Below are 23,926 nucleotides of genomic sequence, written 5' to 3' on the forward strand. Positions count from 1 at the left end.
TTCAAACTGAGTGTTTTTGGTTTTACTATTCTCTTTTGTGTCTTCAGGTTTCTTGGTGGTGTGTGAACATGATCATACAGACTTGTTCACTGTGCAAGTAGCCCATGTGTTCCTGTTTCCATAATTGTTCTCTTGTGTCTACAAGACTGGGGAGTTCCACCACTCCTCTTGGGCTATCTGCACAAAAGCTGTTCTACCCTGTATGCACACATGGATTTTTCCTCTCTGAACCCTGTTCACACAGGTTATATACAGATGATCAGGTTTTTAAATACATCAGATAGGGATTGCATACATTAGTTAGGACTGCTCTGATAAGGGTATACCGTGAAGATTGGTAGAGCAGCTTAGTATACATTTTTTGCAAAAAACGTATCAACCAAATACCCTGTTTTTTACATCTTTTACTAGCACTTGCGGATTACTGCAACATTTTTTCAAACTGAGTGTTTTTGGTTTTACTATTCTCTTTTGTGTCTTCAGACATATACATTTACATTATAAATATACTACAAGCATAATGTATATGCTGTGGTGCGGTGACCTATGTTACAGCCAGGGGGCGCTGTGTGTGTGCTTCAGGATGCGCTTGGAGGCATAATTATGGTGATGAGACAAAGTCTGGCAGGATTGTAAATGGCCGGTATGTGTCGCAGAGGTGCTCTGCGCTGTAAGCCCAAAATGATATGGTTATGCTGGGACTTATAGTTCCACAAGAGTTTGTTGTGTTTACTTATAAGGGCGGGCTTACAGGGTTAGCTGGTGAGCTGGGCGGGACTGGCTAACCACACACACTCCCCTCTAGGGGAGTGGTTACAACCATATAATGTGACTGAGGTCTGGTCACATGATCACAGTGTATGGATCTGATTGGTCCATGTGCAAGGTCCTGGACGGTCGGTGTTGGAAGCTCCTGTGAGTGGAGTCTTCCTGGAAGCACCTGAGAGACCGTGGACCTGGTGGTCTGTGTTGGAAGCTCCTGTGAGTGGAGTCTTCCTCGAAGCACCTGAGAGACCGTGGACCTGGTGGTCTGTGTTGGAAGCTCCTGTGAGTGGAGTCTTCCTCGAAGCACCTGAGAGACCATGGACCTGGTGGTCTGTGTTGGAAGCTCCTGTGAGTGGAGTCTTCCTCGAAGCACCTGAGAGACCGTGGACCTGGTGGTCTGTGTTGGAAGCTCCTGTGAGTGGAGTCTTCCTCGAAGCACCTGAGAGACCATGGACCTGGTGGTCTGTGTTGGAAGCTCCTGTGAGTGGAGTCTTCCTCGAAGCACCTGAGAGACCGTGGACCTGGTGGTCTGTGTTGGAAGCTCCTGTGAGTGGAGTCTTCCTGGAAACACCTGGAGAGACCGTGTATCTCCAGAGCCTGGGACGGCATCTGTGTTGGCGAAGCCAGGACTGACAAGGAGTCAACGTGACGAGTGGAGCTCCTGAAAGGTAACCCCAGACAAGGGGACGGTAATATACGGCAGAGAAGTTTATCTGCTGCATGAACAGACTGGTGGTTGTGATAACTTCACGGATGAAATTTAATAGACTGTGTGTTATGTGGTTTATGACGTTTAATAAACCGGAATAGACTGTTTAAGTGGAGAAATCGTGCCTGAGTGCTTGAATCCCGTGCCAAGCGAGTGTCCCCAACACATGCGGTGAGCACAATCTCACAGTGCTCATGAACTTTATATATTCTATATTAACATATATACATATAGTATAGTTGTGTACATAAACAGACATAAAAACATACACTGTGCATGCGTGAATCACATATACACACTTATCTTATATATGCTACATACACATATGCCATATACTGTATACACACTATATATACAGATTACACACATACACTGTATATATAACATGCATGTATTCACATAAACCTTACAGAGGCTATACACAGGTAAAAATAGATCACACTATTTGTATTGAATATATATATTTCATAGAGAGGAATGAAAAAATATCAGAAGAGTTGTACAAGAGCCAAGGATCACCTGTGTAGAGCTACAGAAAGACCGGCCTGAAATCAGCAGATACAATTGTTTCAAATAAAACAATAAATAATGCACTCAATCTCCATACCCTATATGCACACTTACCACGCAAGACTCCATTGTTGAACAAAAATTATGTTCAAGCGTGTAGAACATATCATTGACAATGAGACCAAACTTGAACTCTCTCGATGCCATAATACATACCATGTTTGGAGACCAAAAGGCACTGCATATCACCCCAAAACACCATACCAACAGTAAAGTTTGGAGGTGGGAACATCAAGGTGTGGGGCAGTTTTTTAGCATAGGGCATTGGTAAACAACTTCATATAATTAAAGGAAGGATGAAGAATTTTGATCTATGGAAGAAGAATTTGTAATGAAAAACAAAGACCTGGGTTTACTGGAAACTTTATTGAACACTTCTCTGGTACTGTGACAATGATAACCTCTGTCACACAGTCGTTTATTAATAGTCTGACTCTCTCGAAAAACAGGATTTTAAACAGCACATAATCGTCTGGCTCTATTAAATTCACCATAAGGAATTGCCTTTATGGTATGGTGGGGATGAGAGGAAGATGATCAGAGTAAGGAATTACCCGAATTCTCTTTTCTGTGTAAAGTAGTATGTACCTTGTATGTGATGGGGTAACCCATTAGAAAGACATCCAAAAAAAGGATTTTTTTCACCTATATTGCAGATAGTAAAAGATAAATTCAAATTATTTGAATTTAAGTACATATGAAATTTGAATAAATCAGATGAAGTACCTTGCCAAATAAACATCAGGTCTTCCACGTATCTACCGAACCAAAAAATATCACTAAAAAAAGGATTGGAATCAACAAATAAATATTGTTCTTCCCACCAAGCCATGTAAAGGATGGCGAGAGAAGGGGAAAATTTCAAGCCCATGGGAGCGCCAAGGATCTGCAAAAAAAATTTTCACACATAAAAACATTGTGGTTGAGTAGATACATGAGTGACCTGACAATAAATGCTTCAAGTTATCAGAATAATCACTATAGTGATACAAATGATGACCAATAGCCTGGATGGCTAATTGATGAGGGATAGAAGAATATAAGTTGACTACATCACATGTAAAAAAACAGAAATAATCTTCCCAGTAACATTTTTCAAAGGCTTGTAATACAGAAGACGTGTCCTTGAGATACCCAAGAACTCTAGACACAAGTGGATGTAAATGTTCATTAACCCACGAATTTAAGTTTTCATTTAACGATCCAATGCTGGATATAATGGGTCGAAGAGGGGGAGGGAGGACGTTCTTATGAGTCTTAGGAAGACCATGAAAAATAGGGATGACAGGGTAATCAGGTAGAAGCCATTTATCAATTTTAGAATCTAGAATTCCGGATTGTATACCTTCTTCAAGTATGCCAGACAGTTCCAATTTACATGACATGGTGGGATCAAAATTGAGGAGTATATAAGTAGAAGAATCCTTGAGTATAGTATATATTAAATTAATATACAACTAAGTGGCGCGCCCCCAGACGCAGGGCCACAGGTTACTCGGTAACCGGTCCTCTCTGTCTCAGTTCTGGGGTTGTCACGGTGGCGGGACCCGGTCCGTGACCCTGCTAAGGGGAGTCCAATGAAAGGGTTGATGGTAGTTTGTCAAGGGTTCGTGACGCCACCTGTGGTGTTCGGTCAGGGCGACCGACGCTGCTTCGGCGTCCGCTGGGGTGATGGAATGGCAGCTAGATGGTATACCTTCCTACAGTTGAAGTGTATCCCCAGGGCTTCCCAGTAGTGTAGGTGGCGATGGTGTGAGGCTCAGTTAATAACGAGGACACAAGGTTGCAGTCTCTTTACCTCTTTACTGGTGATTTCAGGATCCTCAATCCAGAGCACTGTTAACAGGGCTGGCTGAGACCGGCTGGTCCGAAGGCACATCCAGAGTTCCCTTTGCAGGTGGAAATCAGTGCCTACCAACTAGCGCCTGTGTGTTGCAGTCCTTCCCTGCTGAGCATTCGGGATAGTCCTCACAACTGTCGTTTCTATTCTGATGTTCTGCTTCGTCCCCCAGTTTGTTATGGCTAGGACGCACCCGTTTGACGGGAAGGCTCGGAGCTATTCTGAGACCCTAGAGACGCCCCTCTCCACGTTTGCCCCCTATGTCTTCTTAGGTGATGTAAGTTAGACAGCCAACCTATAATCAACTGTCCTGCCTCTGTTTGAAGTAATGCTTGGATTCAGTTACTTCCTCGGCGTTCTGGCCACCGGCTACGCGCCTCAGTAGGATGTTGCCAATCTCGGGGCACGACTCCTACTGGTTCTCCTTTGTACTTTGATCTCGTTTCTCACTTCTCCACAATATACTTCGCTTCGTGTCCTTTCTTTAGATACCACCGCAAGGTAGTGCAGGCGCGGTTCTGTAACGATCTGTCCTTGTCGCTAAGTCACTGCCAGGTTCCCATGCCTGACAGGGACCCCTCTGAATCTTCCCCGCAACACCCCCTGCCACGGGATGTTGCCTGGACAAAACCCAGCCAGCTTCTGACTAACTTCCTATCCAACCCCCAGTTTTACCAAAGTGTGAGGAGTGGCCTAATAAATAGAACCTTTTGCTCCCCCTGGTGGCCAGAGTGTGAAATGTAGTGTGTGACTGTGATACTTGGTCAGGTGAACTCCTTTAGTGCCATCAGACGTACCATCACTCCCCTTAGTGGCAGAGCGACATTACTGCAACGACCAGGTCTCTGGGGCGCTGCATAAGTATCCAAAACAACTGTGCATCCACCCTTATCCGATTGTCGTATAACAATATTAGAATTATTCTGTAACACCTTAATGACTTGAAATTGACCAGTAGTTAAATTGTTAAGAAAGACAGATTGATTTGTTTCCTGATCCAACACTGTTAGGTCTTTCTGCACCAGCGATTGGAACAAATCAAGAGAAGGTGCTCTTGATTGCAGGGGATAATATGAGGAATTTTGGGTAATAACCTTGACATCTTTATCGCGAATGGCACAAGGATTATGTTTAGGATCTTGTAAGGACGATAAAATTGCAATAGCATTCTGTTCCTTGAATGACAAAAATGCTGGATTATCAGTATCAAAAAGACAAAAATGTCTTTTAACTGTAAGCAACCTTGTAAATGTATTCACGTCCTTGATGGTTTGAAGCAAATCAAACCTTTTAGTAGGTACGAAAGTAGAAATTAAGTCCTTTCTGCAAGACATCTATTTGTGTCTAAGATATAATGATTGGAGTCATTTACCACAATGCTGGAAGGAACATTTGTGAGATCTATAACCTTGTTCTTCTGTTCCTTGTGGGTTATCTCTTCCTCCAACCTCCTCTCCTGCACCTCCTGCTTTTTTTGCTGGAGTGATTGGCAGATTCCGAGGTTCATGTATATTTCCAAGGGAACCGCGTAGGGAATTATCAGTATCGAAGTCAGAGCTATTGTACTCTGATGAAGAAAAATACACTGTCCTATTGTGTTTATGGCCGAAATGATGATCACGCATCTGACTTTTAAGAATGGATATCCTAGAAGAACCATGAGATGATGTTTTATTCCAGGTATAAACCTTATTGTTTTTATAGTCCAAAGTGTCCCTAGAGAGTTTAGATTTTTTAGTCTTGACTATACTCTCCTCCAAGGACTTGGTATTATCCAGGAATTTTTTCATAGTAATATCAAATTCAGGCCATGAATTAAATTTATTAAGTTCAGTATTTGTTTTACTATTTCATTCTTAAGGTCAGCAAGACCGATTTCTTCGTAAGAAATAATTAGCTCCATTAACTTGAATGAGCATGATACGATACCCTTCCACTTTGTAAGGAACTCTTCTGAAAAAATGTAAGTGGGGATTTTCTTTATGCATAGCCCACGTAGGATCAATTCGTTGAAAATCTGCGCTTATCTGGCCAATCTGGAGTCAATTGAGGAGGTCATGTCAGTATGAATCAATCGCCACGAGATGGTAGCTTTAAACAAAGAGTGTACACACCAAGGAACTAAGTGCAACAATTTATGACTCAGTGGAGATGATGAAAAATTACAGTGATAATATAGTAAAAAAAATTAACCCCTTAGTGACCGGGCCAAATTTAAAAAAAAAAATGAGCAATGTCACTTTATGATGGAACTCGATATTCTGATTCAAGGATGATTTTTATTTCAAACTAAAATACAACCGGTTTCGACTTCTTAGAGTCTTCCTCAGGTAAAATGTCATGTCATACCTGAGGAAGACTCTAAGAAGTCGAAACCGGTTGTATTTTAGTTTGAAATAAAAATCATCCTTGAATCAGAATATCGAGTTCCATCATCATCCTTCAGGAGCGCATATTGCTGGGAAAAACATCCACAAAGTGTTATCGCCTATGAAAGCACTGTTCAGTGCGTTCATCAGTTCCCAGATCTTTTGCAGCAAACTGAGTGGAAAGAGGAATGGAGTGATCCATGGATTGGATCTATACACAGTATATCAAGACACCAAAAAGGTGAGTGGATTCACACTGAGTACACACCTTGGGAAACTAACTACTACACTCAGAAGTCTGCGCTTCCCATTTCTCTCCCTATAATCCCCTCTTGTTTTACATAGTAACATAGTAACATAGTTAGTAAGGCCGAAAAAAGACATTTGTCCATCCAGTTCAGCCTATATTCCATCATAATAAATCCCCAGATCTACGTCCTTCTACAGAACCTAATTGTATGATACAATATTGTTCTGCTCCAGGAAGACATCCAGGCCTCTCTTGAACCCCTCGACTGAGTTCGCCATCACCACCTCCTCAGGCAAGCAATTCCAGATTCTCACTGCCCTAACAGTAAAGAATCCTCTTCTATGTTGGTGGAAAAACCTTCTCTCCTCCAGACGCAAAGAATGCCCCCATGTGCCCGTCACCTTCCTTGGTATAAATAGTGTTGTGAATTCTGTGGCTGAATTCACTCCTGTGGTCACAAGTGGTACTGCAGCTTCTGAGCTTCCTCCCTCAGGTGTTCTGGTGAGCTCGTTAACTGCTTCATTACTTAACTCCGCCTGATGCTGCTATCCTTGCTCCTTGTCAATGTTTCAGTGTTGGATCTGAGCTTCTCCTGATTGTTCCTGTGACCTGCTGCTCTGTATAGCTAAGTGCTTTTTGCTTTTTTGTTGCTTTTTTTCTGTCCAGCTTGTCTTTTGTTTTGCTGGAAGCTCTGAGACGCAAAGGGTGTACCGCCGTGCCGTTAGTTCGGCACGGTGGGTTTTTTTTGCCCCCTTTGCGTGGTTTTGCTTTAGGGTTTTTTGTAGACTGCAAAGTTCGCTTTACTGTCCTCGCTCTGTCCTAGAATATCGGGCCCCACTTTGCTGAATCTATTTCATCCCTACGTTTTGTCTTTTCATTTTACTCACAGTCATTATATGTGGGGGGCTGCCTTTTCCTTTGGGGAATTTCTCTGGGGCAAGTCAGGCCTATTTTTCTATCTTCAGGCTAGCTAGTTTCTTAGGCTGTGCCGAGTTGCCTAGGTAGTTGTTAGGCGCAATCCACAGCTGCTTTTAGTTGTGTTTAGGATAGGATCAGGTGTGCAGTCTACAGAGTTTCCACGTCTCAGAGCTCGTTCTTGTATTTTTGGGTATTTGTCAGATCACTGTGTGCGCTCTGATCGCTAAGCACACTGTGTTTCTGGATTGCCTTCATAACACCTGTCATTAGCAAACATAACAGTACAAGGAGCCCAACTAATGATTCTCAATAGAGGGAAAGAAAAAGTTCTGACATCATTTTTTTTTTTTTTTTTTTCTGCTCTGTGTTCACTTTTTTTTTTCCCCTAGACATTTGGGTGATTCTGAACACAGGTGTGGACATGGATATTCAGGGTCTGTGCTCTTCAATGGATAATCTCGTTATAAATGTACAAAAAATTCAAGATACTCTTGATCAGAAATCTATGTTAGAACCAAGAATTCCTATTCCTGATTTGTTTTTCGGAGATAGAACTAAGTTTCTAAGTTTCAAAAATAATTGTAAGCTATTTCTGGCCTTGAAACCTCATTCTTCTGGTAATCCTATTCAACAAGTTTTGATTATTATTTCTTTGTTGCGCGGCGACCCTCAAGACTGGGCATTTTCTCTTGCGCCAGGAGACCCTGCATTGAGTAGTGTCGATTCGTTTTTCCTGGCGCTCGGATTGCTGTACGATGAGCCTAATTCAGTGGATCAGGCTGAGAAAAATTTGCTGGCTTTGTGCCAGGTTCAGGATGATATAGAAGTATATTGTCAGAAATTTAGGAAATGGTCAGTACTCACTCAGTGGAATGAATCTGCGCTGGCAGCTTTGTTCAGAAAGGGTCTCTCTGAGGCTCTTAAGGATGTCATGGTGGGATTTCCTATGCCTGCTGGTTTGAATGAGTCTTTGTCTTTGGCCATTCAGATCGGTCGACGCTTGCGCGAGCGTAAATCTGTGCACCATTTGGCGGTACTGCCTGAGGTTAAACCTGAGCCTATGCAGTGCGATAGGACTATGACTAGAGTTGAACGGCAGGAATACAGACGTCTGAATGGTCTGTGTTTCTACTGTGGTGATTCCACTCATGCTATTTCTGATTGTCCTAAGCGCACTAAGCGGTCCGCTAGGTCTGCCGTCATTGGTACTGTACAGTCCAAATTCCTTCTGTCCATTACCTTGATATGCTCTTTGTCGTCGTTTTCTGTCATGGCGTTTGTGGATTCGGGCGCTGCCCTGAATCTGATGGATTTGGATTATGCTAAACGTTGTGGGTTTTTCTTGGAGCCTTTGCGGTGTCCTATTCCATTGAGAGGAATTGATGCTACACCTTTGGCCAAGAATAAACCTCAATACTGGGCCCAGCTGACCATGTGCATGGCTCCTGCACATCAGGAAGTTATTCGCTTTCTGGTGTTGCATAATCTGCATGATGTGGTCGTGTTGGGGTTGCCATGGCTACAAACCCATAATCCAGTATTGGATTGGAATTCCATGTCGGTATCCAGCTGGGGTTGTCAGGGGGTACATGGTGATGTTCCATTTTTGTCGATTTCGTCATCCACCCCTTCTGAGGTCCCAGAGTTCTTGTCTGATTATCAGGATGTATTTGAAGAGCCCAAGTCCGATGCTCTACCTCCGCATAGGGATTGTGATTGTGCTATCAATTTGATTCCTGGTAGTAAATTCCCTAAAGGTCGATTATTTAATTTATCCGTGCCCGAACACGCCGCTATGCGCAGTTATGTGAAGGAATCCCTGGAGAAGGGACATATTCGCCCATCGTCATCACCACTGGGAGCAGGGTTCTTCTTTGTAGCCAAGAAGGATGGTTCGCTGAGACCGTGTATTGATTACCGCCTTCTTAATAAGATCACTGTTAAATTTCAGTATCCCTTGCCATTGTTATCTGACTTGTTTGCTCGGATTAAGGGGGCTAGTTGGTTCACTAAGATAGATCTTCGTGGTGCGTATAATCTGGTGAGAATCAGGCAAGGAGATGAATGGAAAACTGCATTCAATACGCCCGAGGGTCATTTTGAGTATCTAGTGATGCCGTTCGGACTTGCCAATGCTCCATCTGTGTTTCAGTCTTTTATGCATGACATCTTCCGTGAGTATCTGGATAAATTCCTGATTGTTTACTTGGATGACATTTTGATCTTCTCAGATGATTGGGAGTCTCATGTGAAGCAGGTCAGAATGGTTTTTCAGGTCCTGCGTGCTAACTCTTTGTTTGTGAAGGGATCAAAGTGTCTCTTCGGTGTGCAGAAAGTTTCATTTTTGGGGTTCATCTTTACCCCTTCTACTATCGAGATGGATCCAGTTAAGGTCCAAGCCATCCAGGATTGGATTCAGCCGACATCTCTGAAAAGTCTGCAAAAGTTCCTGGGCTTTGCTAATTTTTATCGTCGCTTCATCTGTAATTTTTCTAGCATTGCCAAACCATTGACCGATTTGACCAAGAAGGGTGCTGATTTGGTTAATTGGTCTTCTGCTGCTGTGGAAGCTTTTCAGGAGTTGAAGCGTCATTTTTGTTCTGCCCCTGTGTTGTGTCAGCCAGATGTTTCTCTTCCGTTCCAGGTCGAGGTTGATGCTTCTGAGATTGGAGCAGGGGCGGTTTTGTCACAGAGAGGTTCTGATTGCTCAGTGATGAAACCATGTGCTTTCTTTTCCAGGAAGTTTTCGCCCGCTGAGCGTAATTATGATGTGGGCAATCGAGAGTTGCTGGCCATGAAGTGGGCATTCGAGGAGTGGCGTCATTGGCTTGAAGGAGCTAAGCATCGCGTGGTGGTATTGACTGATCATAAGAATTTGACTTATCTCGAGTCTGCCAAGCGCTTGAATCCTAGACAGGCCCGTTGGTCGTTATTTTTTGCCCGCTTCGACTTTGTGATTTCGTACCTTCCGGGCTCTAAAAATGTGAAGGCGGATGCTCTGTCTAGGAGTTTTGTGCCCGACTCTCCGGGTTTATCTGAGCCAGCGGGTATCCTCAAGGAAGGAGTCATTGTGTCTGCCATCTCCCCTGATTTGCGGCGGGTGCTGCAAAAATTTCAGGTGAATAAACCTGATCGTTGTCCAGCAGAGAAACTGTTCGTCCCTGATAGGTGGACTAATAAACTTATCTCTGAACTTCATTGTTCGGTGTTGGCTGGTCATCCTGGAATCTTTGGTACCAGAGAGTTAGTGGCTAGATCCTTCTGGTGGCCATCTCTGTCACGGGATGTACGTACTTTTGTGCAGTCCTGTGGGATTTGTGCTAGGGCTAAGCCCTGCTATTCTCGTGCCAGTGGGTTGCTTTTGCCCTTGCCGGTCCCAAAGAGGCCTTGGACACATATTTCGATGGATTTCATTTCTGACCTTCCCGTTTCTCAAAAGATGTCAGTCATTTGGGTGGTCTGTGATTGCTTTTCTAAAATGGTCCATCTGGTGCCCTTGGCTAAATTGCCTTCCTCCTCTGATTTGGTACCTTTGTTCTTTCAGCATGTGGTTCGGTTGCATGGCATTCCTGAGAATATTGTTTCTGACAGAGGTTCCCAGTTTGTTTCAAGGTTTTGGCGAGCCTTTTGTGGTAGGATGGGCATTGACCTATCCTTTTCCTCGGCTTTCCATCCTCAGACTAATGGCCAGACCGAACGAACCAATCAGACCTTGGAAACATATCTGAGATGTTTTGTTTCTGCAGACCAGGATGATTGGGTGTCCTTTTTGCCGTTGGCTGAGTTCGCCCTTAATAATCGGGCCAGCTCGGCTACCTTGGTTTCTCCATTTTTTTTGCAATTCTGGGTTCCATCCTCGTTTCTCTTCAGGACAAGTTGAGTCTTCGGACTGTCCTGGTGTGGATTCTGTGGTGGATAGGTTGCAGCAGATCTGGACTCAGGTAGTGGACAATTTGATCTTGTCCCAGGAGAAAGCTCAACTTTTCGCTAATCGCAGACGCCGTGTGGGTCCCCGACTTCGTGTTGGGGATCTGGTTTGGTTGTCTTCTCGTCATGTTCCTATGAAGGTTTCCTCTCCTAAATTTAAACCTCGTTTTATTGGTTCGTATAGGATTTCTGAGGTTCTCAATCCTGTGTCTTTTCGTTTGACCCTCCCAGACTCCTTTTCCATACATAATGTATTCCATAGGTCGTTGTTGCGGAGATACGTGGCACCTATGGTTCCATCTGTTGAGCCTCCTGCCCCGGTTTTGGTGGAGGGGGAATTGGAGTATATTGTGGAGAAGATTTTGGATTCTCGTGTTTCTAGACGGAAACTCCAGTATCTGGTTAAATGGAAGGGTTATGCTCAGGAAGATAATTCCTGGGTTTTTGCCTCTGATGTTCATGCTTCCGATCTTGTTCGTGCCTTTCATGCGGCTCATCCTGGTCGGCCTGGGGGCTCTGGTGAGGGTTCGGTGACCCCTCCTCAGGGGGGGGGGGTACTGTTGTGAATTCTGTGGCTGAATTCACTCCTGTGGTCACAAGTGGTACTGCAGCTTCTGAGCTTCCTCCCTCAGGTGTTCTGGTGAGCTCGTTAACTGCTTCATTACTTAACTCCGCCTGATGCTGCTATCCTTGCTCCTTGTCAATGTTTCAGTGTTGGATCTGAGCTTCTCCTGATTGTTCCTGTGACCTGCTGCTCTGTATAGCTAAGTGCTTTTTGCTTTTTTGTTGCTTTTTTTCTGTCCAGCTTGTCTTTTGTTTTGCTGGAAGCTCTGAGACGCAAAGGGTGTACCGCCGTGCCGTTAGTTCGGCACGGTGGGTTTTTTTGCCCCCTTTGCGTGGTTTTGCTTTAGGGTTTTTTGTAGACTGCAAAGTTCGCTTTACTGTCCTCGCTCTGTCCTAGAATATCGGGCCCCACTTTGCTGAATCTATTTCATCCCTACGTTTTGTCTTTTCATTTTACTCACAGTCATTATATGTGGGGGGCTGCCTTTTCCTTTGGGGAATTTCTCTGGGGCAAGTCAGGCCTATTTTTCTATCTTCAGGCTAGCTAGTTTCTTAGGCTGTGCCGAGTTGCCTAGGTAGTTGTTAGGCGCAATCCACAGCCGCTTTTAGTTGTGTTTAGGATAGGATCAGGTGTGCAGTCTACAGAGTTTCCACGTCTCAGAGCTCGTTCTTGTATTTTTGGGTATTTGTCAGATCACTGTGTGCGCTCTGATCGCTAAGCACACTGTGTTTCTGGATTGCCTTCATAACACCTGTCATTAGCAAACATAACAAAATAGATCCTCAGCGAGATATTTGTATTGTCCCCTTATATACTTATACATGGTTATTAGATCGCCCCTCAGTCGTCTTTTTTCTAGACTAAATAATCCTAATTCCGCTAATCTATCTGGGTATTGTAGTTCTCCCATCCCCTTTATTAATTTTGTTGCCCTCCTTTGTACTCTCTCTAGTTCCATTATATCCTTCCTGAGCACCGGTGCCCAAAACTGGACACAGTACTCCATGTGCGGTCTAACTAGGGATTTGTACAGAGGCAGTATAATGCTCTCATCATGTGTATCCAGACCTCTTTTAATGCACCCCATGATCCTGTTTGCCTTGGCAGCTGCTGCCTGGCACTGGCTGCTCCAGGTAAGTTTATCATTAACTAGGATCCCCAAGTCCTTCTCCCTGTCAGATTTACCCAGTGGTTTCCCATTCAGTGTGTAATGGTGACATTGATTCCTTCTTCCCATGTGTATAACCTTACATTTATCATTGTTAAACCTCATCTGCCACCTTTCAGCCCAAGTTTCCAACTTATCCAGATCCATCTGTAGCAGAATACTATCTTCTCTTGTATTAACTGCTTTACATAGTTTTGTATCATCTGCAAATATCGATATTTTACTGTGTAAACCTTCTACCAGATCATTAATGAATATGTTGAAGAGAACAGGTCCCAATACTGACCCCTGCGGTACCCCACTGGTCACAGCGACCCAGTTAGAGACTATACCATTTATAACCACCCTCTGCTTTCTATCACTAAGCCAGTTACTAACCCATTTACACACAATTTCCCCCAGACCAAGCATTCTCATTTTGTGTACCAACCTCTTGTGCGGCACGGTATCAAACGCTTTGGAAAAATCGAGATATACCACGTCCAATGACTCACCGTGGTCCAGCCTATAGCTTACCTCTTCATAAAAACTGATTAGATTGGTTTGACAGGAGCGATTTCTCATAAACCCATGCTGATATGGAGTTAAACAGTTATTCTCATTGAGATAATCCAGAATAACATCCCTCAGAAACCCTTCAAATATTTTACCAACAATAGAGGTTAGACTTACTGGCCTATAATTTCCAGGTTCACTTTTAGAGCCCTTTTTGAATATTGGCACCACATTTGCTATGCGCCAATCCTGCGGAACAGACCCTGTCGCTATAGAGTCCCTAAAAATAAGAAATAATGGTTTATCTATTACATTACTTAGTTCTCTTAGTACTCGTGGGTGTATGCCATCCGGACCCGGAGATTTATCTATTTTAATCTTATTTAGCCGGTTTCGCACCTCTTCTTGGGTTAGATTGGTGACCCTTAATATAGGGTTTTCATTGTTTCTTGGGATTTCACCTAGCATTTCATTTTCCACCGTGAATACCATGGAGAAGAAGGTGTTTAATATGTTAGCTTTTTCTTCGTCATCTACAACCATTCTTTCCTCACTATTTTTTAAGGGGCCTACATTTTCAGTTTTTATTCTTTTACTATTGATATAGTTGAAGAACAGTTTGGGATTAGTTTTACTCTCCTTAGCAATGTGCTTCTCTGTTTCCTTTTTGGCAGCTTTAATTAGTTTTTTAGATGTCACTTTATGTGGTAATAACTGTAATTCTGCAACAAATCCCAGTGATTTTGAGATTTTTTTTTCATGGCACATTATAATTTAAGATAATGGTAAATTTAGGTCGATATGTTTTGTGTTTATTTATAAAAAATATGCAAAATTTGACAAATTAAAAAAAATCTGCAATTTTCAAACTTTGAATGATTATCCCTTTAATCCAGATAGTCATACCACAGAAAAGCATAAATAAATAACATTGGCCCTCATGTCTGTCTTACAGCAGCACCATTTGTAAAATGTTGCTTTATTTTGTTGCCATTTTAGTAGGTTTAAAAATGAATCAGCAATTTTTCATTTTTTCCAAGGAAATGTACGAAATTTATTTTTTTAGTGACCTGTTCAGGTTTGAAGTGACTTTAGGGGTCCTATATATTGGAAAAAAACCCAAAGTAATACCATTTTAAAAACAGCACCCCCTGACATATGGAAAACTGCTGTCAGGTAGTTTATTAACCCTTCAGGTGATTTTCAGGAATTAATGCAAATTGGCATGACAGAAATGAAAGAGTGTATTTTTACCACCTAAATGTCACTAACTTCTGAACAGGTCACTGTAGCCGGCAGACTCTAAGGCCGCTATTTGGCCATGAATTGTCATGGCAAATGTGACACCCCAGGGTCCTGGTTGTCACAGTGGCATTGCTTTCCTCATGGGGAGAGTGATGTCACGCTTGGAAGTGAATTAAGATCTTCTTTGTCAGGTAATCACAAGCATACAACATGTTCACACTCCAGGACAGAAGGGGGAGCGCTGAACCCGGTTTTCAGGGGAACTTCCTTATATATATTCTGGTCTGGAGGGAAAGTCACTGAGGTCCTGTCAGAGAGACAGAGAGGAGAGAGGGCAGTCAGAAAGACTGAAGGGGCCGAGCAGCCAGAGGTGCTGCAGCCCCTGGAGAAAGAGAACACAGAGAGAAGAACAGATTGTAGTGAGCGTGCAGGAGATCGAAGCACAGGAGAGTGACAACTGGGGAGAATAGCTGCGACTCGGCTACCTCCCTACAGAGCGCAGATTCCGGAAGCCGGAAGACCGAGGTTGTGTTGGACTCTAAGAGGCACAACAGAAACCGGCAGAACAGCTGGACTACACATAACCTGTCCGCCCTAATACCCAGGAGACACAGTGGCGCATAGAGCCCGGGTCATGATAGAGACGCTGTAAAAAGGCTGGAACCACCTGTCATACGAGTTAGAAGCCACAGGCAGCAAGGGACTATACCACAGCGCTGGTAGGAAGGCTTTCATCTCCACCTGGTAAAGGGGACTCTAAACTCGCTTCCAAGCCGGCCCGGACCCTGCCTGTACCTGTGATCTAGTGCTCTGGACTGTGGCTGCCTGAAGTCTTCAGTAAACCAGGTAAAGAGACGGCAAACCTGTGTCCTCTGTTTCTTACCACACCACCCACCATCTTCATCTACACACCGGGAGCCCTGGGGATCCAAATTCACCTGTGGGAAGTTATAACATCTTAGCTGCCATAACATCACCCCAGAAGACCCCTTTAAGCAACGTCGGTCCCCACTGACCGAATACCACAGGTGGCGTCACAAACACAAACTTTATTAAAAACTCCTTTAATTATATTCCCTTTAACATGGGCGTCCAGGGCCACGGACTGGGTCGCTGCCACCATGAAACATTCCCTTAAGTAACAGACGCGGTGCCGAGTACCCCTAGGCCCTGGCGGGCGACTCACAAACATCAGGACCACACAATCATGATCTCTGGGTGCTGATGGGGTTAAATAGGAAGCCCCCCCGCAGTCTGTCTGCTATTCTCTTATATCTCAGGTCAGTAAAAAGAGGTATTAGCAGTCAGTAAGGGTTTAAACTTCAGTAAGCGTGTTCAATGCAAAAAAAGTCATCAATGCAAAAGGTGGCTACTTTGAAGAACCTAGAATATAAGACATATTTTCAGTTGTTTCACACTTTTTTGTTAAGTATATAATTCTACATGTGTTAATTCATAGTTTTGATGCCTTCAGTGTGAATGTACAATTTTCATAGTCATGAAAATACAGAAAAATCTTTAAATGAGAAGGTGTGTCCAAACTTTTGGTCTGTACTGTACATTTATTTAGAAAATTGGTGACGTGTTTAAAACTTATTTTACCCGCTGTATATGATCTGTAGCTTGTGTTATGATAGTGTAGAAACTCACTCAGGAAAATACGTAACACACTAAAAACTGCACCTGACCCTACTGGTTTCTGTACAGACTAGAGATCCAACCCTCACAGTCCCTATTGGTTCCTACGTGAGTTGAGATAGCACTAGCCACAGACTAGACAATGGCAACTCTGACCTGTGCTGACTGAAAGGCCGTCGAGCGCTTCACGTTCCTCCTAAAGAACCAAAGGGCAAAGCAGAGTTCAAATTACCTACAGAAGAGAAAGTGTGCAGGGTAAAGAACATAAACAGCAGAGAGATAAACCCTAACTGGTTTTTCCCCAACTGGCTTAAACTACAGCAGTATGGTTGGATATCCAAATGATACTATGACCACCAGGAAATATCAAAAGGGGGAAGAATTTTTTAGACCCTTAAATCATACCGGACTATGTGCCCTGGTGTGAGGATGGCACACAGCAGGCTCCGCAAAATGCCACCACTATAATATGGAACTATATACCCTGGTGGGATGGTGGAACACAGCAGGCTCCATACAATGCCACCACTGTAATATGGGACTATATACCCTGGTGGGATGGTGGCACACAGAAGGCTCCATACAATGTCACCACTATAATATGGAACTATATACCCTGGTGGGATGGTGGCACACAGAAGGCTCCATGCAATGCCACCACTGTAATATGGAACTATATACCCTGGTGGGATGGTGGCACACAGAAGGCTCCATACAATGCCACCACTATAATATGGAACTATATACCCTGGTGGGATGGTGGCACACAGAAGGCTCCGTACAATGCCACCACTATAATATGGAACTATATACCCTGGTGGGATGGTGGAACACAGCAGGCTCCGTACAATGCCACCACTATAATATGGAACTATATACCCTGGTGGGATGGTGGAACACAGCAGGCTCCGTACAATGCCACCACTATAATATGGAACTATATACCCTGGTGGGATGGTGGCACACAGAAGGCTCCATACAATGTCACCACTATAAAACCAGACTATGTGTCCTAGTGTGAGCGTGACACACAGCAGGCTCCGTACAATGCCACCACTGTAATACCGTACTATGTGTCCTGGTGTGAGGATGGCACACAGCAGGCTCCGTACAATGCCACCTCTATAATTTTTCACTAAGTAACCTGGTGTGATGGTGGCACACAGCAGGTTCCGTAAAATGCCACCACTATAATATGGAACTATATACCCTGGTGGGATGGTGGAACACAGCAGGCTCCGTACAATGACACCACTATAATATGAGACTATATACCCTTGTGGGATGGTGGCACACAGCAGGCTCCGTACAATGTCACCACTATAAAACCGGACTATGTGCCCTGGTGTGAGGGTGACACACAGCAGGCACCGTACAATATCACCACTATAATACCGTACTATGTGTCCTGGTGTGAGGATGGCACACAGCAGGCTCCTTACAATGCCACCACTATAATACCGGACTATGTGCCCTGGTGTGAGGATAGCACACAGCAGGCTCCGTACAATGCCACCACTATAATACCAGACTATGTGCCCTGGTGTGAGGGTGGCACACAGCAGGCTCCATACAATGACACCACTATAACACTGGACTATGTGCCATGGTGTGAGGGTGGCACACAGTGGGATTAATACAATGTCACCAATTTAATACAGGAATGTGTGCCCTGGTGTAATGGTGGCACACAACAAGGTAAGTACAATGCCACTACTATAACATCGAGCTATGTGCTCTGGTGTGAGGATGGCACAGAGCAAACTCCGTACAATGCCACCACTATAATACCGGACTATGTGCCCTGGTGTGAGGATGGCACACAAAAGTCTCTGTACAATGTTGACACCATAATACCGGACAATGTGCCTTGGTGTGAGGGTGGCACACAGCAGGCTCCGTAAAATGCCACCACTATAATACCGAACTATGTGCCCTGGTGTGAAGAGGTGGCACACAGTAGGCTCTATACAATGCCACCACTATGATACAGGACTTTGTGCCCTGATGTGAGGGTGGCACACAGCAGGCTACGTACAATGCCCATACTATAATTACGAACTATGTGAGGGTGGCATACAGTGGGATTAATACAATGTCACCAATTTAGTATAGGAATGTGTGCCCTGGTGTGATGGTGGCACAAAGCAGGCTCTGTACAATGCCACTACTATAACACTGGGCTATGTGCTCTGGTGTGAGGATGGCACAGAGCAAACTCCATACAATGCCATCACTATAACACTGGACTATGTGCCCTGGTGTGAGGGTGGCACACAGCAGGCTCCATACAATGCCACCACTATAATACCGGACTATATGCCCTGGTGTGAGGATGGCACACAGCAGGCTCCATACAATGCTACCACTATAATACAGGACTATGTGCCCTGGTGTGAGGGTGTCACACAGCAGGCTCCATACAATGCCACCAATATAATACTGGACTATATGCCCTCGTGTGCGGGTGGCAAACAGCAGGCTCCGTACAATGCTACCACTATAATACCAGACTATGTAAACTGTTGTGAGGATGGCACACAGCAGGCTCCGTACAATGCCACCACTTTAATACAGGACTATGTGCCCTGGTGTGGGTGTCACACAGCAGACTCCGTACAATGCCACCACTATAATACCGGACTATGTGCCCTGGTGTGAGGGTGGCACACAGCAGGCTACGTACAATGCCACCACTGTAATACTGGACTATGTGCCCTGGGGTGAGGATGGCAGACAACAGGCTCCGTACAATGCCACTACTATAATACAGGACTATGCCCTGGTGTGAGGGTGGCACACAGCACGCTCCGCACAATGACACTACTATAATACCGGACTATGTGCCCTGGTGTGAGGGTGGCACACAGCAGGCTCCGTACAATGACACCGCTATGATACTGGACTATGTGCCCTCGTGTGAGGGTGGCACACAGCAGGCTCCATACAATGCCACCACTATAATACCAGACTATGTGCCCTGGTGTGAGGGTGGCACACAGCAGGCTCCGTACAATGACACCGCTATGATACTGGACTATGTGCCCTCGTGTGAGGGTGGCACACAGCAGGCTCCGTACAATGCCACCACTATAATACCGGACTATGTGCCCTGGTGTGAGGGTGGCACACAGCAGGCTCTGTACAATGACACCGCTATGATACTGGACTATGTGCCCTCGTGTGAGGGTGGCACACAGCAGGCTCCATACAATGCCACCACTTTAACCCCTTTACCCCCAAGGGTGGTTTGCAGGCCACTTTTTACAATTCTGACCACTGTCCCTTTATGAGGGTATAACTCTGGAACGCTTCAATGGATCTTGGCGATTCTGACACTCTTTTCTCATGACATATTGTACTTCATGATAGTGGTAAAATTTATTTGATATTACCTGCGTTTATTTGTGAGAAAAATGGAAATTTGGCGAAAATGTTGAAAATGTTGCTATTTACCAAATTTGAATTTTTATGCCCTTAAGGCCGGCCTCACACTCAGCGTATAAAAATACGGTCCATAAATTATGGCCATAATACTCAGAAAAGTCCCCAAAATAGTGGTCCGTATCTCCAGCAGAGGGCGCATCACCGCGACTGAAGGTAACTATAGGTCATTGACCTACATTACCTTCATTCCCCGGGGTTTTGCAGGCAGGAGCACAGCTGCATTATAGCAGAGCTCCTGCCTGTAAAATATTTTAACCCCTTCAGATGGATTTACATCGTGGGACATTACAGATAAACGAAAGGTATGTATGTTGTTGGTTTTTTATTTGTTACAGAGCGAGGGTCTTCAGGTGGATTGAGAGAACAATAAAATATTAAAACAACCTGTGTGTTTATTTCATTAAAATAATTTTTAATAATGTGTGTGTGTTTTTTTAACCATTTCATACAATTGGATTAATAATGGATAGGTGTCAGAACTGACGCCTCTCCATTATTAATCTGGCTTAATGTCACCTTACAATAGCAAGGTGACATTAACCCTTCATTACCCCATATCCCACCGCTAGACGGGAATGGGAAGAGAGTGGCCAAGTGCCAGAATAGGCGCATCTTCCAGATGTGCCTTTTCTGGGGTGGCTGGGGGCAGATGTTTTTAGCCAGGGGGAGGGCCAATAACCGTGGACCCTCTCCAGGCTATTAATATCTGCCCTCAGTCACTGGCTTTACTACTCTGGCGGAGAAAATTGCGTGGGAGCCCACGCCAATGTTTTCCGCCACTTAACCCTTTAATTTAATAGCTAGAGAGCCCAAATTTTGCACATACACATTACTAACAGTAGTGTGGAATATGCAAAAAAAAAATGGGGATATGAGATGGTTTACTGTATGTAAACCATGTCTCATATCATGTCAGGTTTAGGAAGCAGATAGCAAAAACCGGCAATTGAATTACCGGCTTTAAAGGTATCTAGCGCTGTATTAAATATTAATATATATACATATATGTGTCTCAATGACATATATATATATATATATATATATATATATATTCTATGTGTACACATTTATTCTACATATTCTATTGTAAGCTGTCAGTGTGATTTTACTGTACACCGCGCTGAATTGCCGGCTTTTCTCTCTAACACCGCTGCGTATTTCTCGCAAGTCACACTGCTGGTCCGTGTGTAATCCGTATTTTTCTGGCCCCCATACACTTTCATTGGCGGATTTTTTGCGCTATACGGTGACAAACGCAGCATGCTGCGATTTTCTACGGCCGTAGAAGACCGTATAATACGGATCAGTAAAATACGGCTGATAGGAGCAGGGGCCATAGAGAATCATTGTACCGTATGCAATTCGTATTTTCAGCACCTCTCTTACGTCCGTAAAACTCGCTAGTGTGAGGCCGGCCTAAATCACAGAGATATGTCACACAAAATACTTAATAAGTAACATTTCCCACATGTCTACTTTACATCAGCACAATTTTGGAAACAAAATTTTTTTTGTTAGGGAGTTATAAGGGTTAAAAGTTGACCAGCAATTTCTCATTTTTACAACACCATTTTTTTTTTAGGGACCACATCTCATTTGAAGTCATTTTGAGGGGTCTATATGATAGAAAATAACCAAGTGTGACACCATTCTAAAAAGTGCACCCCTTAACGTGGTCAAAACCACATTCATGAAGTTTATTAACCCTTCAGGTGTTTCAAAGGAATTTTTTGAATGTTTAAATAAAAATGAACATTTAACTTTTTTTCACAAAAAATTTACTTCAGCTCCAATTTGTTTTATTTTACCAAGGGTAACAGGAAAAAATGGACCCCAAAACTTGTTGTTCAATTTGTCCTGAGTACACCAATACCCCATATGTGGGGGTAAACCACTGTTTGTGCGCATGGCAGAGCTCGGAAGCGAAGGAGCGCCGTCTGACTTTTCAATGCAAATTTGACAGGAATTGAGATGGGACGCCATGTTGCGTTTGGAGAGCCACTGATGTGCCTAAACATTGAAACCCCCACAAGTGACACCATTTTGGAAATTAGACCCCCTAAGGAACTTATCTAGATGTGTGGTGAGCACTTTGACCCACCAAGTACTTTACAGAAGTTTATAATGCAGAGCCGTAAAAATAAAAAATCATATTTTTTCACAAAAATGATCTTTTCGCCCCCAATTTTTTATTTTCCCAAGGGTAAGAGAAGAAATTGGACCCCAAAAGTTGTTGTACAATTTGTCCTGAGTACGCTGATACCCCATATGAGGGGGTAAACAACTGCTTGGGCGCATGGGAGAGCTCGGAAGGGAGGGAGCGCCGTTTGACTTTTCAATGCAAAATTTACAGGAATTGAGATGGGACGCCATGTTGCGTTTAGAGAGCCACTGATGTGCCTAAACATTGAAACCCCCCACAAGTGACACCATTTTGGAAAGTAGACCCCCGAAGGAACTTATCTAGATGTGTGGTGAGCACTTTGACCCACCTAGGGCTTCACAGAAGTTTATAATGCAGAGCCGTAAAAATAAAAAATCATATTTTTTCCCAAAAATTATTTTTTGCCCCAATTTTTTATTTTTCCAAGGGTAAAAGAAGAAATTGGACCCCAAAAGTTGTTGTCCAATTTGTCCAGAGTACGCTGATATCCCATATGTGGGGGGGAACCACCGTTTGAGCGCATGGCAGAGCTCGGAAGAGAAGGAGCGCCGTTTGACTTTTCAATGCAAAATTTACAGGAATTGAGATGGGACGCCATGTTGCGTTTGGAGAGCCACTGATGTGCCTAAACATTGAAACCCCCCACAAGTGACACCATTTTGGAAAGTAGACCCCCGAAGGAACTTATCTAGATGTGTGGTGAGCACTTTGACCCACCTAGGGCTTCACAGAAGTTTATAATGCAGAGCCGTAAAAATAAAAAATCATATTTTTTCACAAAAATTATTTTTTGCCCCCAATTTTTTATTTTTCCAAGGGTAAAAGAAGAAATTGGACCCCAAAAGTTGTTGTCCAATTTGTCCAGAGTACGCTGATATCCCATATGTGGGGGGGAACCACCGTTTGAGCGCATGGCAGAGCTCGGAAGAGAAGGAGCGCCGTTTGACTTTTCAATGCAAAATTTACAGGAATTGAGATGGGACGCCATGTTGCGTTTGGAGAGCCACTGATGTGCCTAAACATTGAAACCCCCCACAAATGACACCATTTTGGAAAGCAGACCCCCTAAGGAACTTATCTAGATGTGTGGTGAGCACTTTGACCCACCTAGGGCTTCACAGAAGTTTATAATGCAGAGCCGTAAAAATAAAAAAATTAAAAATTTTCCCACAAAAATTATTTTTTAGTCCCCAGTTTTGTATTTTTCCAAGGGTAACAAGAGAAATTGGACCCCAAAAGTTGTTGTCCAATTTGTCCAGAGTACGCTGATATCCCATATGGGGGGGAACCACCGTTTAAGCGCATGGCAGAGCTCGGAAGAGAAGGAGCATCATTTGGAATGCAGACTTAAATGGATTGGTCTGCAGGCGTCACATTGCGTTTGCAGAGCCCCTAATGTACCTAAATAGTAGAAACCCCCCCACAAGTGACCCCATAATGTAAACTAGACCCCCCAAGGAACTTATCTAGATGTGTTGTGAGAACTTTGAACCCCCAAGTGTTTCACTACAGTTTATAACGCAGAGCCGTGAAAATAAAATAAAAACATTTTTCCACAAAAATTATTTTTTAGCCCCCAGTTTTGTATTTTCCCAAGGGTAACAGGAGAAATTGGACCCCAAAAGTTGTTGTCCAATTTGTCCAGAGTACGCTAATATCCCATATGTGGGGGGAACCACCGTTTGAGCGCATGGCAGAGCTCGGAAGAGAAGGAGCGCCGTTTGACTTTTCAATGCAAAATTTACAGGAATTGAGATGGGACGCCATGTTGCGTTTGGAGAGCCACTGATGTGCCTAAACATTGAAACCCCCCACAAATGACATCATTTTGGAAAGTAGACCCCCTAAGGAACTTA

The sequence above is a fragment of the Ranitomeya imitator genome, chromosome 1, assembly GCF_032444005.1.
Source record: "Ranitomeya imitator isolate aRanImi1 chromosome 1, aRanImi1.pri, whole genome shotgun sequence".
In the NCBI taxonomy this organism is placed as follows: domain Eukaryota; kingdom Metazoa; phylum Chordata; class Amphibia; order Anura; family Dendrobatidae; genus Ranitomeya; species Ranitomeya imitator.